Genomic DNA, 12,714 nt, shown 5'->3' with positions numbered 1-12,714 from the left:
ACATAAAGGACTTGATGAGGTCCAATCCTCCTTACTTTGATGGTATGGGTACTAGTCTTGAGGCAGAGACCTGGCTTATCGGCTTGGACCTGTGTTTCGCTATGTTTCCATACAACAGCAACACCAAGGTGAGATGTGCTATTATGCATCTCAATAAATTTTCTTCAATCTGGTGGAGATTAGAGGAGGAGAAGATCGGTGTATGCATTAACACCATCACATGGGAACTATTTTTGGAGAGATTCAGGGCACAATTCCTCTCACCCTAGTGGAGGAAGACTCAAGTAGATGAGTTTTATGCCTTGCGTGAGTATGGGATGATAGTAGACCAGTATGAGCATAGGTTCTATGAGCTCAAACAATACGCCAGAATTGGTAATGACGAGGCTATGCTTGTCCAACATTTCCTAAGAGGTTTGAACGACCGTATCAGTGGAGGTGTGAGGGTATTCAAACCAGCTTCAATGGAGATAGCCATGGCGAAGGTCAGATTAGTTGAGCTGAACCTTAGTCATGCACTTGGTGGTCAGATAGGTGTGCAGATAGGAAGTGCACCTACCAGTGGAAATAAAGCTCAGGGAAATTAGTCCTAGTCAACTGCACCATTTAAAACTCCTCAAGCACCCGCTAAGAGTGGGCAACAACAATAGCAATAGTCAAAACCAAAATAGTTCTAGGGCCAACAAAGTGGCAATTATTAGTATAAGAAGGGCAGGAACTGGCAGAGGGGTAAACAAGGCCCTACAGGGTAGGCCTCATAGAATGCATCTCACGCCCCTAGCTAGGGAAGTTTCCAGCAATCTAGTGGACCGAAAGGTAATAGAGGAGCTTGCTTCTCATGTGCGCAGCTTGGTCACAGAGCTATGCAGTGCCCTCAAAATTTCCACAACATAGGTAGTCAGAGGCCAGTAGCATCTGAACCTACAGTGGGAGATGCAGGGAGATCCCATAGAGTATTTACAGTGATAGATGACCGCCAAGCTAATCATTAGGGTACAATCATTGAGGTAGTAGGTATGTTGCATGGAACCCCTATCTCTATACTTTTTGATTCTGGTGCTTCAGATTCTTTTATTTCTTCATCCGTTGTGGATCAGTGCAAACTTACGTCTGCTAAGCAGTCAGATAGGTGGCAAGTAGAGTTGGCTACAGGTGTCCTTGTTTTTGTAGATGCCTTTATTCCCAGTTGTGAGTTGAAATTAGGAACCATAGTTACTTTAGTTGACCTTCGGGTTATTCCTTTGGGATCTTATGGAGTTGTATTGGGGATGGATTGGCTATCATCTCACAGTGCTCATGTAGATTGTCGCAATAAGACAGTGGAGGGTTTAGATGACTTGGGAAAAGAAGTGGAGATTGTTGGAGTACAGAGGCCGATATCCCTGTGTATGATCTTCGCTATGAAACTTAAGCGGTGCATATGTAGAGGATGTCAGTTTTTTGCAATTTCTCTTGAGGAATTGGGTGAGTCAGAGAGTCAAGAAATCACTCTTGATAGTCATCCTATTCTTAGAGAGTATGCAAATGTGTTTGCATTGGATATTCCTGGTATGCCTCCAAAGTGAGACATAGACTTTCATGTCGATTTGGTTCCTGGTGCAAAACCTATTTTGAGAGCTCCATATCGGATGACTACTCAGGAGTTGAGTGAATTGAAATTGCAGATAGAAGAATTATTGGCCAAGGGATTCATTCATCCTAGTGTTTCCCCTTGGGGTGCGTCTGTTATCTTTGTTAAGAAGAAAGATGGTTCTCTTCGGTTATGCATTGATTACCGATAGCTGAATAAGGTAACCATCCAGAATAGATATCCATTGCCTCGTATAGATGAGCTTTTTGATTAGGTTAAGGGAGCCTATGTGTTCTCTAAGATTGACTTGAAGTCTGGATACCATCAGTTGCGCATTCAGGATGCAGACATTCATAAGACAATGTTTCGTACTCGTTATGGTCACTATGAGTTCACAATGGTGCCATTCGGGTTGTCAAACGCGCCTTCAGTTTTCATGAGCTTAATGAATGGGGTTTTTCACACCTACCTTGATCATTTCGTCATTGTATTCTTGGATGACATTCTGATTTATTCTAGATCTGTGGAGGAGCATGAGGGTCACTTACGTCAGGTAATGCAGTGCTTAAGGGAGAATAAACTTTATGCCAATTTGGCAAAGTGTGACTTCTTCCAGACTAAGGTGAACTATCTTGGTCATGTGGTTTCGGGAGAAGGTATATCCATGGACCCTACAAAGATCCAAGCCATTGTTGATTGGCCAACACCGACCAACGTTTTAGAAGTCAGGAGTTTTATGGGTTTGGCTGGATATTACCGTCGCTTTGTTGAAGGCTTTTCCTAGATAGGACACCCGATTACTTCTCTTCAAAGAAAAGGGAAGAAGTTTGTTTGGTAAAAATAGTGTGAAGTAGCTTTTAAGACCTTGAAGGAACTCCTTGTCATTGCTCTAATTTTGGTAGTTCCTGATCCATCTGGAGATTTTATGGTATGCACAAATGCCTCTTTGGAAGGTATAGGTGCAATACTTATGCAGAATGGATGTGTGGTTGCTTATGAGTCTCACAAACTCAAGAACCATGAGCTGAACTATCTAGTTCATGATTTAGAGTTGGCAGCTGTAGTTCATGCTTTGGTCCGATGACAACATTTCTTGTTAGGGCGTCGGTTTGAGCTGCATAGTGATCACCGCAGTTTGTAGTATATATTCACACAGCCAAACTTGAATGCTTGATAGAGAAGATGGATGGAATTCTTCTGTGAATATGATTTTGAGGTTCATTATATTTAGGGGAAAGAGAACATAGTAGCAGATGCTTTGAGTCGTAGGTGGCATGTAGTTTCAGCATTATCCCTTGGAGTAGACTTGAGAGAGAGAATTCTTGGAGTTATTCCTCAAGATACTTGGTATCAGGATGTTAGAGTTGTGATAGAGTCCAGAAGGCCTTTAGAGGGTATATTTTCTGGATATAACCTTGAGGCAGATAAACTTCTTTGTCACCATGGACAGATCTATGTACCTCCTTTGGAGGGTCTTCGTGTTTTGATCATGACCGAGGCCCATCGTGCACCTTATTCGGCACATCCAGGTGTTAAGAAGATGCATGCAGATCTTAGATAGATTTATCATTGGGCAGGTATGAAACATGACATTGCTGATTTTGTGTCGAAGTGTTTAGAGTGTCAGCGAGTGAAGGCAGAGCATCATCACCCAACAGGGCTTTTGTAGCCTAATCTAGTACCAGATTGGAAATGGGATATCATTTCCATGGATTTCATTGTTGGTTTGCCTGTCTCTTCACATTGTCATGATGCCATCATGGTCATAGCTGATAGATTGACTAAGGTTGCTCATTTTGTTCCTATTCGAGCTTCCTACACAACAACAGTGGTGGCATGAGTCTTCTTAGAAGAAGTAGTGAGATTGCATGGAATTCCGAGGCAAATCATATCTGATAGAGATCCTATCTTTACCTCAGCATTGTGGACCTCACTTCAACATTCTTTAGGGACTCAATTGAATTTTAGTTCAACTTATCATCTAGAGACAGATGGTCAGACACAAAGAGTGAATCAGGTATTAGAGGACATGCTTCGCATGTATGTGATGGACCAACAGTCACACTGGGAGGACTATATATATCTAGTGGAGTTTTCTTATAATAATGGATATCATAGCTCCATAGGTATGTCCCCCTTTCAGGCATTATACGGTCATCCTTGCCGCACTCCTTTGAGTTGGGATCGGTTAGAGGACAGGGTGCTTATAGGACCGGATATTCTTTAGGAGATGAAGTAGCAGGCAGAAAGGATTCATGAGCATTTAGTAGTAGCATAGGATAGATAGAAGAAGTATGCAGATGCTCATAGGGTAGATCATCAGTTTTTTTATTGGCGATCATGTGTTCTTGAGAGTGCATCCACGGAAGAGTCTGATCCATTATGGTAAGGGTTCTAAGTTGGTGCCTTGGTTTGTTGGACCTTTTGAGATCCTTAAGAGGATGGGACCTATTGCCTACCGTCTTTCCTTGCCACCGAGTCTATCCCGCATCCACGATGTCTTTCATGTTTTAGTTCTTTGACCTTATCATCCAGATGTGACACATGTTCTTGATTGGAACTCTTTGTAGGTTGAGGACGGGCAGCTTTCCATAGAGCCCGTGCGCATTCTTCAACGTCGAGATTTGATCCTCAGGAGTCATACCATCGACTAGGTAAGGGTCCTATGGGACCCAAATGATGAGACCTCGACAACTTGGGAGGATGCAACAAAGATGAGAGAGCTGTATTCTTATTTATTTTAGGCTTCCAGGAGTAAGCCTAGTTTTGGGGGGGAGAATGTAGTACCCCTACTAATTTGAACTCATTAGACTCATATTTTATTATTGGTTGTTTTTTTAGTGGATACATTACCATGATATATTATTCAGATTTTTATAACATTATGCTTTAACTGGAGAAAAGATGTATAATTTATTCGCAGTATTTCAATATTTGTGATTTATGGTATTTTATGGATTATTGCTATGTACTGACATTTTACTTTATCTATGCAATGTGTAATTATATGTTGTGTGTTTGTGAGTGTATTGGATGCAAGGGGATGATTTTCTTTCATTCATTTCAATGAGACAGGGAACATCGCGATTCTCCTTCATCAATGTGTATGCCATGTTTTCTATATTGTATATATATGCATGTGTATTTGGTGATGTAGATTATTGCAGGTACAAGTACCAGGTAGGTACGGCGTATCATCTCCACCTGGCTTCACAGGTCTGAGCGTGCCTTATATTTTCTGATGGAAGTGGAGGAGATAGTAGTTGACCCTATTTTTACTCAGTTACACTCGTATGAGTGTCATCAGTTGGTCGTCTTGTTAGTTTGTTCAACCTTCGTATTTTGTCATTTGATCTTTTTATGAGTATTTGTTTGAGTTTTGTTTAATTTGAATGTTTTGGTGGATTAAAGTAATTAATTAATTAAGTTTATGGAATTATCTCATAGTTGTATTGTTTATGCATTGAGATTATAAATTTAGTTAATTAAAAGAAATTATTAAATTAAGTTGCAAGCTACATGATATTAGAAATATATTTTAATTTAAATGGAAAAATAAATTAGATTAATTGCTTTTATTATTTCCTAAAATTTTAATTAAATAAATGAATAAAAGGATTAATAAGAATTAAAATATTATTTTAATTCTTTATTTAGAAAATTAATTAATGTGCATGAGAAAAGAAAAGAAAGAATAATGATTTTTAATTATTGCAAGTTAGTTTATCTTTTGTGATAAATTTAGAAAATAAAATAAAAATTACTATTATTCTAAATTTAGGGTTTTTGTGAAAAAGCTATTGAACCTAGAATTTTAGTTTAAATAGGGGAATAGGTCTTTATTTTAGGGACACACGGGAACAGGTCTAGAATTTAGGTGAAGGAATTTATTGGAAGCTTATTGAAAAAGTTATGGTGCTTCTACAGATTTCTTCCAGGAAAGCTATACCAGGTTGGATGAATTCTTAGTTGTGGGTTTTAGTAGATATTTCTATTTTTCTCTGTTTGATGTGTGTGTATAAAATTATTGTTGAATATAAACCCTCTTTTGGTGAATTCAAGTTTTGTTTTAAAATCCATGCCTGATGTGTTTTTCTAGTTTATGGGAAGGATGAATTTTTTAAAACATTGAGAAAATTAATTTATTCTCTCTGGTTTAATGTAATAATAGTTCTTTAAATAAATCTTGTGGTTTCTTAGAAATAAATTTGATTGTGAATTAAATTTATTTGATTATCTAAATTTAAAAAAATTGTGTTTGAAATAAAATTATCTGGAGGAGTTTTCAATTTATATGAAATTTTAAAATTCTATGGGAATTATGTAAAATGATGTTTTTTGGCATTTGGAAATTAATATTAAAAAAAAATATAACAAATAAAAAATAAATTTTTAAAAAAGGGGTAGGGCATACTACCTACGGTAGCATCCGCTACCGGTGGTAGTACACAGTACTGCTGACGGTAGAAGCTGCTACCTATGGTAGCAGTGCTACCAGACGGTAGTACTAGCTACCGGCGGTAGCTTAGGCTACTGTGCTAAGGGCTTTAAACACATTTTAAAGTGTTTTTTAATTTTTAAATTAATTTCTAACCCCTGTGCGTACTGCGGTATGACTGTTTTGGGTTTCGTACCCAGGGGTTGGATAAATAAAATTTATTATGTGTTATATTATATATGTATATAAATAGATATATGTATATTCATATATGTGTTTATATATATATATATTAGATATGTTTTTCTTATGGTAGTTATTATAATATTTTAAATGTTATTTTAAATATTATTTAATTACAGTTTGGAATGTTTCAGAAATAGAGCTTATAATTTCTATAAATATGTTGAAAATACATTAGGAGAATTATTTTTATTTTAAATCTTTTTGGACAAATGACAAGAAGGATGTTTTTAAATAGTTGTATTTCTTATTATTGGAAAAATCTTTATTTGCAAATAATTTATGCTTTGGCTGTTTTAAGAAAAGATTGCTTGTATTAGGATCTTGTGTAAATGGTGTTTTCAATCAAACTTAAATTTCATTGGTATTCTGGTTGAATTGTCATTGCATCCTATGTTATTATTTCTCCTAGACCAGGTGTTGTTGTATAACCTATTTGATATGAGCCATTGTGTGTTTTTGTCCAAATGGTCAATCTTGGGTTGGTATTTGTGTATCCTTCACCTGTGCTTGTCAGGATTGTTTATGGTTGTCTGTTTCACCATAGAGTTCTCATAGAGAGAAACATTTATTGTTAGTGTTCTATGAGAGAGAGTGGCTTTCGAGCAGGGGCCGTGCCCAAAGTGGATGATAGGATAACCCGTCGAAAGTTAGTTAAAAAGTGATAACCTAATAATTGATTAGGGGGTGGGTAGATTAAATATTAATTAAGATAAATGTACCTCATGCATAGGTGAGTGCTAGTACAGGGCTCATAATTTTACGAGAAGGCCTGGAATGACAAACTTACCACCTTGTCTTCACGAAAGGATTGGTAGGGTCCGCATGAGACTTAGTTGGAACCGGAGGCTCAGGAGAGGTTACCAAGAGAAACCCAAGGATGGGGGCCGGGACCTATGGAGGCTGTACCATGGTAACCATCAAGCTATGCGATGACACTCTCTTCTTAGAGTCACTAGTGTTTTGTGAGTTGAGTCACATGGATGTTTGCAGAGTCTTGTCGTTCTTTCGTAATTGTCTTACTTTTCTTGCTTGAGGGTTTATACTATCTCCTAGCACGGTGGGGTGGTTCCATTTTGGGATCACATGGTCAGGTGGTAGTGCCACTTCCCATCAGATGTTCTGGATTATTTCTTCAAGGAAGGAAAGGCTTCGCTGGTGTTTCTTGGTTCGTGGTTTATGTACCAGCTCTTGATTTGAGATCATTGTTCAGTTGAGACCTTGTAGTCATTGTATCAGACTTTTATGTAACCTTGATATTGTATCTTTGTAATCAGTGGTATTATTGGAAGCCATGTATTTATGGATATTGTAATATTATTATGTCAGTGAAATGAATGTTATTGTTTTGATCTTATGTTTAAATGTTTTATGGAAATTGGATACATTGGAATACTTTTATTTCTTTATTATGAAATTTGGATGTATGTGTAGTTTTAAACTAAAGCATTCAATTTTATCTAATTAAATGGATTAACAGTCGAATTAATATAATCTATGAAATTAATCTTTGTTGGTTACCCTTAGGAAAACATATGGTAGACTTCTGCTATGATGTTAAACGTGCAATGGTTTTAGTTAGTGCACTTAATCTTTAACAAAGAATTTTTTATTTCACCCTTTAGTTGCCTAGTTGTGTTGTTTTCCTTTAGGGTTCCTGGTGGGGCGTAGGGTTGTTGGAATAGAATTGTTGTTTTCAATTTATTGTTATACATCCAAATTCAAAAATACAAAAAAATAAGATTTTTTAGCATTCAAAAGAAAGAACACCATAGTGGTGATACCAACAGCCCCCCTGTATATAATCACATCTATTCTTACTCCAGTCTATCTCGTGTGGCTAAACCTAGCCTTCCAAAACCTTGGAGTAGATATTTCTCCACTTTTCAATATAGAAGCTCCATCTATGAATATCTTGTCATTTTCCATGCTAATACCACAATCACCATGTTGTGAACTTGTAAACTCCCTATTTTTGTGATCAAGTGTTTGTTTGTGTGGGCAACTAGTTTAAACAATTTTTGATTGATGTCAATGATGGATTAAATGGTTTCTTACTCTTTTGAAACTCTTAAGATGTAAGGGATTGGAAATTTTATTAATCTTGAATGTTCTTATTGATCTTGCAGAGCAGTAACATGGAGATTGGATACCAATCTAAGTGGCCATGACCATGAACAAGGTAGTTGAGATCCTCAGAATGGATCCAATTTATGAGGAACTTTTAACATTTTATTCAATGTCTAATAGAGAAAAAAATGGTAAATTATATTATCTTTTAGTCCTTGATACTCACCCTTATATAATTTAGGGTTCATACAATATTGAGGTAGTACTTTTGAAGCATCTTGGTGTAAAGAAAAATGAGATTATACAAAAAATGGTATATTTTTAGTTGGAGAAATGGAATTTATGGGATGTTGTGTGAATGCCCCAATTATTATTGTTGTTGATTACAATAAAGGCTCATAAGTATTTGCATACAACTATTATGAGGACATGACACCAAATAATTATGTTAATGTTGAGATACTAAGGCATAGTAAAAATTTCCTAGTTGGGACGTACAATCTAGATTGTATTAAGTTAGGTCTAGCTATTGGAAATACCATTTTTTTACTAAACTAATTCCTCAATTTTTCCATGAATTGGATTCTTAATGATGCCATTTTTGAAGGTTGGTGGCACTTGAGGCTAGAGAATTTCTATCATCTCAAGTTAGGTTCTCACTTTGAGATGTTGTTTTCCATGAGAAGCATTTTTTGATTTAGTTTACTGCTTTCCTTTTATCTTTCATTGGTTATTGTTGACAAATTTGAAGGTTGCATGTATTGTGAAGTTTTTTTCTTGAAGACAGGTAATGGTCTTGGTGTTGAGCTTGACATGGATTGTTGTCTAGAGAGTTCATGAGACCATGAGCGAGAATTATACCTTTAAGAGGGTCAAGAGATAACTTGATCAAGCCTAATGTGTGTAGATCTCAATATGGATTATTGTCAAATAGTTTGGTGTATGTGATTCAGGAGTTTGAAGAAAAGACAACCCAAGAATCCAACTCAGAGATACACCATTATGAGGGTCACAAGGCATCTTGATTTAGTTCCACCTCATTTCGAATTTTTTTCTTCAAATAAATATATTCTCAAGAATGTAATCAATGAGTTTTGTGATGTAAGCCTTAAGGGGAGGTTCATTGGCAAAGTAATTTTTGAGGTTTCAATGGTAAATTTGCAAGAACAATGTAATAAGGGTGGAACTTTCTTTGATTAAAATAAATTAGATTTTCAAAGGAACTAGAACCTTTTATAAATTATGAAACAAAAAAAATAAAACCATTCACAAAAGTAGCAAAACATGGCAAATCGATAAGAAACAAAAAAACATGAACAAATTAGAGTATGTATCCAACTTTAAATTATAACTTTAGAATTACTTATCTAAAAAGCTCACTTGAGAAAGAGAAACCTTCTTAGTGGGATATTTATTCTTACATTGAACAACAATACAAGTAGAGTCATCATCACAATCATAAGACATTTGACATGGGGGGAGGAAGAACCCTTGAAACAAATTCAAACACTATGAGTGAAAGGCCAAGGTGAGGTTTCCTTAACTAGACTTGTGATACTAGGTGCAATTTTGGAGGTTGGCAAACAAGCAATAGGAAAAAACAACTTAGCATGTGGAGTTTCAAGGAAAATGGATTCAACCACCAACCACTTGTGAATAATATAAGAAACAAGTTTCGTAGCTACAGGAGCCAAAGGAGCTGGAGGACCAAAATATAAATCTATATAATTACTATATGAATTAGTAGGGTAAAACTGTTAGGTGATCATGATGAACATTCACACACCATGTTGAGGATTTCAATTTACAAGAGCCACAAGGACAACAAAAGGCAATTTTCTTTATAGCAAAGTAGCTTCTACAATCAAAAGGATGCCCTAATAGTCAATCAATTTCCATAAATATTAGTATAGTCATAAGTATTGCATTGTTCATAGCTTTTTCTTAGTTTATTTGTGTTTTAGAGAGCAGTTAAATGTAGTTATTTTATTCAATACATTATATTGTATATATATACTTTTAACTAATCGTTGAATAAAATCATTGAACATTCTCTATTTTTCTTCTCACATCCTAATAATGCAATAATATATTTCTCTTTTTTCCCACAACTATCCTACAAAACTAGTTAGAAATATCTTGTGCCTTTCATAGACACCACATTTTTTCCCAAAATTTTGGTGAATACCTTTATTTTGTTTTAATTTTATTGATCAAATGATCTCATAGTTTTGACATAAAAATCAATGCATTTAAGACTGTAGAATTAGTGAATGGACTTGACATCTACTATCAATAATTATAGCACATCCTAAATTGAACACCCTTGTAATTTCACCTATATTTTGTATTCACTTTTGTGTCTATTACATTAGTAGTTTTGTAGGTTCATTTTAGCCCTTACATCAACCATTTTCTTCATCAAGGTGCTTAGGATTCTTTTTCAATAGCCATATTTTTTGTATCACCTTTATGTTAACCTTGTGATTTTCTCATCTCCCACCATTTTTAAGCATAAATTTTTAAGACACTAGCACTTAGCATAGATGTTCATGCATATTACTAGTTGTTGATCAAGTTGAAAGCACCAAAATACTGAGAGGGGGGTGAATCATTATTCCCACATATTAATGAAAAATAACTTTTCACCAATTATAATTGTCCACAAAAATATCAAACAAACTTAACTGATCTAAAGCAACTAATGTAGAATAAACATGAAGAACACAACCAAAAGATAAACACCAGATTTTATACTTGGAAAAACCAAATGGGAAAAACAACATAGAGTGTTAACTCTTAGGAGAATATAAATAGTTATATTTGAGTTTACAAGGAGGTGGCTCACTGCCAGATTACAAAAATGGCTCGTTGTCGGATTGCTCGCTACAAATATAGAAAGAAATGGTTAACTATCAGAATGCTCACTACAATTGAAAAGGGTGAATGGAAAAGGTTTGCATCTCCAAATGCATGGGATCAATTCCAAGGTTAAGATCAAATTAAAAATATCAAACTCTACAATAGATCCGGTTAGAGATCTCTGCACAATTATGCTGCAACAGGTCCGATAAAGGACTATTGTACTACTGCAACATAATTTTCCTTTGTTGTCTGCAACTCACACTTCACACACACTACTAAATTCCCTGCCAACTTTCTTTTGCATATCACACACACCTTCACACACTCAATCTCTTGTTCAATTTGTCTTATGCTACTACACATGTATATGAATATATACTCAAGGGCACACATACAAAATAGTTTTTTGGCCAATTCCAAATGTTATCAATAAGCTCATATCAGCCTCCACAAGACTTCTACATGCTTCCTTTGCATACTCTAATTTCCAATGCATAAACTGAGATTATCGGAAAGGGATAGGATCATCTAGACACAAGAATACCGACCCAATATCACAAGATCAAGCCCAATATCTCCAAAACCTAGACTCCACGTGTACCAAGAAAATTGCAACACAAAACTCAAAGAGATACTTCTAACAATTACCAAGACTGCTAACACCATGACACATAACTGATACTGGGATCCATGAGAACTCATAACACTGGGATACAAGGATCAATGAGAACTCAATAAAAAATCATCATCCAGGACTATCCATGCTGCATAATACCTTCTGACCAGAACTGCAACATCTCAATTGCACATACGTACCGACGACATATAATCCTCACATACAATATTCACAACAACCATAACATCCATACTAATATTCAGACCTCATACATTGTTCGGTCCAAAATAGAAGGACTAGTTTGACATCAATGACAACATTATTCACATGTCTAACAATCTCCCCCTTTGTCATTGATGTCAAAACATTCAAAACATAACTGCACAACTCCCCTTACTCATGTAATTCCTCAAATCAACATTCATTGAAATATTATTCCTTTCTCCCCATTTTGGCATCAAGGAAAAAGGATGCCTTTGATGAAAAAGGAAAGAATAGATATATACAGCCAAAAATGTCAAAATCTAAATCTCACACAAGAAATTTTAGTTTCTCTTCTTTGAAAAATATAAGCTTGTATTTTTCCTGCAGATCTGGAAGAACTTCCCAAGAATGTATAGCTAGTTTGATACTTACTGAAAGACATATACACTCAACCACTAGATCAACTAAATTTGAAAAATTATTCAGAGCAGTTGGATTCTACTCATGTACTCAACTGCATTCTCAAGCAATATCGAAAAGTGCTATAGCTTAGCTTCAACAATTTCCTTAACTTTCCAAAACATGCTCACAAAGTCTTCTTTCTGCCTTTGCAATATAAGGAGCTCAACTTGAAGAGAATTAACTATTTTCCTTTTCTCACCATCCTTATCATTTAGAAAATCAAAAGACTTGCCTAGACTTGTCAGT

The sequence above is a fragment of the Cryptomeria japonica genome, chromosome 1, assembly GCF_030272615.1.
Source record: "Cryptomeria japonica chromosome 1, Sugi_1.0, whole genome shotgun sequence".
Classification (NCBI taxonomy): Eukaryota; Viridiplantae; Streptophyta; class Pinopsida; order Cupressales; family Cupressaceae; genus Cryptomeria; species Cryptomeria japonica.
Note: the sequence above shows the minus strand (reverse complement) of the source record.